Below are 4944 nucleotides of genomic sequence, written 5' to 3' on the forward strand. Positions count from 1 at the left end.
CTCATGCAGTGTTTGCTGAGAGCTCCTGTAGGCCACACTGTATTCTGGGCAATAAACATTAAAAAAAAGACCACAGCTCTTCCCTCCAAGGGTCTTACATCAAGAAGGAGAAGCAGTCAAGAAAAAAGACAATGACAAATAAGTATAGGGAATTAAAATACCGTCAATGATTAAATATGTTATATTTCTTGCGAAAATGAATTGCTTTTTAAAAGGAGTCTTCAATCCTTTAGCCAGGCACTCACCAAAGGAGGTTGGTGTGAGACAGTTCGGCCAGTGAGGAAGAAAAGGAGGAGAGATTTTCTGGATATCCCAAATCTTACCACTTCTACTTACCTCTACTGCTTGCCACTTACTACTTCTAGAAGGAAACACACCGATTTCATGGACCTCACCCCTTCTCCCACCACCACAACCCAGTGTACACAAGAGAGGCTGTGAAACTTGGGTTGGATATTGATAATGAGGGTCTGGGGCCAAGAAACCTAAGAAGGGGAGTGAGGAACATCATCTATGGAAGCAGATAGTCATCTGACAAAATACTGTATTTTGGAAGGAGGACTTGGGGACTGAAGAGGCACAGCATCGCTGGAGTAGCCTGGAGTTGTGGGATTTGGGTGTGCTGGCCAGAACCATAAGCGGAGATGGCCTCTGGCTACGGGAGGTGGTCCAGGAGGCCTCCCATAGGGGCCCAGATGGATTGAGCTTCCAGTTATTGTGTGTGTGTTTATTCCCCTAGTGTGTTCCAGGAGCTTGTAGTAAAATCCTGGTTAAATATTTCTGCCTGTTGCCAGCTGCTGCCTGCAGGGAGGTAAGCAAAGAGCTGCAAGTCATTAGGATTTAGAAGAGGAGTGATACTGCCTGAGGCCACTGTGGTGATGACAGTGGTGGCTTGCCAGGAACCTTCAAGGAGAAGTTCAGCATCAGAAAACAGGAATCACTACCAAGCCCAGCCTCCCCTCCCCTCCTACTGCCCACGTGATAGGTCCGGGTCATTTTATTAAGGGAGTCAGCAGGTTCTGCTTTACCCGGGTGGCTAACTTTGGGCCAGTGCAGGTTAGCAGGGGGACTCTGTTTCTCACTAGGAAATTGCATTTCCCCAAGAAGCAGAAGGATGTTAGAGTAAGTTGCACAGTGGGTGATCACAAAGCAGGACAGATGGGGCTTGTAAAAATCTCTTTTCCAGATGTATCTCAAAGGATATTTGAAACAACTGTCGGTGGTTCCACAGGACACAGGTGTAGAGACACAAGGTGAGAACTGTCTAAAAAGCCAACCTCTCTCCTGAGGCCTAATTTGTCACTCTCAGGTCAGGAGCAAGTGTGGGCATGTTCCTGATTTAGTCTCTGCCTTATCACTTTCTGAGGGAGAGATCTCCCAAGTCCAACTGATTCTGCCCTTGTGTTTTCACAGCTGTGTGCTGCCTTGCTGTCAACAGTTCATGGAAGAGAGACTTCCAGCATCAACAGGACTCTCCAAAAGACAGACAGTGAGCTGAGTCCCCAAATGAGGTTTTAGAGGCAACGACAAACACACAACTCACATAGGGAACCCAGAGCCTGGGGCTTTAGTAGCCTCGGCTGTCTCAGTGAAGAGCACTTCCCCTCCAGGCTCCAAGACTCCAGACTCCATGGGCTAATGTCCTGGAATCAGGCTCAGGCTCAACATGTAATCAAGACAATAAAAAAGAAATCATCTTCGCTTATCAGTTTTAATTAAATTATGGGGAAATCATGATTAACTAGAGCCCAAGACCAAGGAGAGCCACAAGTGCCATTTGCAGGTATGTTGCTGCCGTCACAGTAGAAACAAAGGTAAGTAGGATGTGGTTGTCTGTCTAGAGATCCTAGATCTCCTCCTTCCAGTCGGGTTTTCAGTCCAACAAATAACAGTGAGGCACTGAGATTCCAGTCCCGGAATATGTCTGTAAGCACTCTCTCCCCAACTATACCTAATCCAACTGCAAAGTGGGGTTTTAAGGAAACAAATGGTTACAGTCTTTCAAATCTGAAAATATCCAAGTGGCACATTGTTTTGCGGCTTGTCATTGCATTTCTGCTTAAACCTTGGGTGTATTTCCACCTGGGATATTTGCTGAAGGATTGGTTGGAGGAAGATGGAAGCCTCTCTTGGCAGTGCTAAGGCGACAGAGTGGGATAGAATGGAGTGGGTGTTGAGAAAGCCCATGAGGCGACTCGACTCAATTCATGCCAACCCCTACCTCCGGATCACATCTACTCCTGGTAGAACGGAGATGGCTCCAGCTGGTGTGAAAAATCCAAATCTCACGCCTGTCCAAAGCCTAAAGAGGAAAACACATTCCCATGGATGAGAAATGCACTTGAGAGAGGCATAGAATTTCACTTCTAATAAAAATAAAATTGGACTGCCACAGAGGGAAATAAAAGCAGACTCCTGAAAAGGGATGAATTTGGTAGTTCTGACCAATGGAAATGGTCCAATAGCTCTCATAGAACGAGGCACATACCTTGAAAAAACTGATAACTCCAAAAAAGATGTGGGAATTATAGACAAGCTCTACTCCTGTGACCTGGACAGAGATCTCCAAATTAAACTGGTTAGATGCTGGCCATGCTTGATGAAGTGTCTGATTTGGCCATTCCTACCCAAGTCCTTGGTGGTAGGCAACTTGGAATCCATTCTATGTCTCCAGACTGTGATGTGCTTTGCAGGCCATTGGATGTCTCCATTTGCCAAGTGCCTCCTAGACTGGCCCGGCAGAGTACTCTTTGCCAAACACGTTGCCAAGCTCTAGGCCCTCCGCCCTTCCAACTGTGGATCCCTGCCTGGCCTTATGTTCAGGGCTCTATCCATGCCATTTGGCAGCTTAGACACAAATGGAAGTACACAAATCGGCAGTGTGGGCAGCTGGCTGCTTCCTCTTCCTAACAAATAGGTTATGGCTAACATAACATAGGTCACTCCAAAGGAAGCTAAATATGATATATATTAGAAATCTTCCCTTCTACTGGGGGGGTTTTGCTTTTCAAAAGAAATTTAAAATTAAGAAGGCTGAATCACAAGTGTATGTTATAGGAGGTAATAAGGTGTCCATTGATTAGGCATTAAAGAGAGACTTACACAAAACCTCCCAAAGAATCTTAAGCTCCCACGGAATTTAATTTCTTTAGCCTTTAAATACTCACCCATGGCAGCACAATTTACAATAGCTAATATATGGAAGCAACATAAATGCCTATTAACAGACAATTGGATAAAGAAATTATGGTTCATATATATATACAATGGAATATTACTCAGCCATTAAAAAAATGAAATCCTATCATTTGCAATGACGTGGATGGATCTAGAGGTCATTATGCTGAGTGAAATAAATCAATGAGAGAAAGATAAATACCATATGATTTCACTTATATGTGGAATCTAAGGGGAAAAAAAGAACAAACTAATCAAAAACAGACTCACAAATATAGTGGGCAATTTGGTGATAGACAGAGGGGAGAGGGGTTGGAGGGCTGGAAGGATGGAGTGAAGGGTTAAAGAAGTACAAATTAGTAGTTGATAGTTGGTCACAGAGATGGGGAGCATGGCACAGGGAATGCAGTTAGCATTAATATGATGGCTAGGTGGAGGATCGTTTTATGAACTATATGGATGTCTAACCAATGTACTGTATACTTGAAACTAATTTAAATAAATAAAATTTTTAAAAAATACCCATGCAGACATGCAAACATACAAACTATTTTTTCCAGGATACGAAAGCCTTATAAAAACTGAGATTTGATTCACTAATGTAGAAATAAATATGACTCTATCCTGCTTTTTTTTTTTTTTAGGCGAAGCAACCCTTGGTTGACCTCACAGACTGCAAGGACCTTGTCAGCTTACAATCCCTTATTTATTTATTTTTTTTAATGCCTACAGCACCTGATCTTCCTCGGTGATCTCCCATCCGAGTACTAACCAGGCCTGATCCTGCTTAGCAGCCGAGATCAGACGGGATCGGACTCGTTCAGGGTAGCATGGCTATAGGTTATCCTGCTTCTTAACAGAGTATCACATGTGAAAATGGCTTCAATGGAAAGAATAAAGGTTTTATGATGATTTGTTCTTGCAGGTTAATCTGGGTCTCACAGGAGTTTACCCTACCTGGACTCTTACCCTATTTTTGAGGCAGAGCCTGTGGCCATCATACACAAAATTCCCCTTCTAGGAATGGTTGGAACAACCCCCAGCAGATGGGCAGCAAATCGCAGGTTCCAGCTTGTGGGATGGTTCTCAATTTAATTCGGCAAGTATTTATCAAGTTCCTTGCTGTGCCCCAGGCCTGAGCTAGGCTAAGCCCTTAACAGAATAGAAGGCAGAGAAAAATCACCTTCTCCCCGACTCTGAGTCAGGATGATCTGATTGCTCCAGCTAGAGAGCAAGATGAGCCAGGCTGCAAGAGATGCTCCCTGACCTCAGCAGGCTCAAACTTTGGGATGTGTTTCCACAGGTGAGGACTACCTAGCATTCACCTAGAGTCCAAAGCAAGTTACATCAGAGGCCCTTCGAAGAAGGGGAATCAGACTTGTAGCTGGGGAAGAGGAGAAGGGAAGCTGAAAATACAATCAGTTGCCTGGCCATTGAAAGCCAAGCCAGCAAAGTCCCTAAATTCACCAACTTGGCCATGTTTCATTTCCAGAGGACAATCACTTTGCAGTGATAATGGCCCCAGGGATCTCAGTTCTTTTCATTGTCATAGTGGGTGATTTTATTTATGATAAAGATCTCAAGCTCCATAGTATATACGTTTGGTATAAAATTCTGGCTCTAACACTTTAACTTCTAAACCTCCATTTCCTAACCTATAAAGGGGATAATAATAATAATAATAATAATAATAATAATACCTTCTTGATAAGGATGATGTGAGGACCAATGAGATCATTTAAGTAAGCACATGAGAAGCATTCAGTA

The 4944-nt window shown here is 43.7% G+C and overlaps 1 pseudogene; it reads right to left on the bottom strand.

The window, feature by feature from the left end:
• Nucleotides 1–3900: 3900 nt before the first annotated feature.
• Nucleotides 3901–4019, bottom strand: LOC118602703 (annotated as a pseudogene).
• Nucleotides 4020–4944: the final 925 nt, after the last annotated feature.

Source organism: Rousettus aegyptiacus, unplaced genomic scaffold (genome assembly GCF_014176215.1).
Source record: "Rousettus aegyptiacus isolate mRouAeg1 unplaced genomic scaffold, mRouAeg1.p scaffold_m13_p_4, whole genome shotgun sequence".
NCBI lineage: Eukaryota > Metazoa > Chordata > Mammalia > Chiroptera > Pteropodidae > Rousettus > Rousettus aegyptiacus.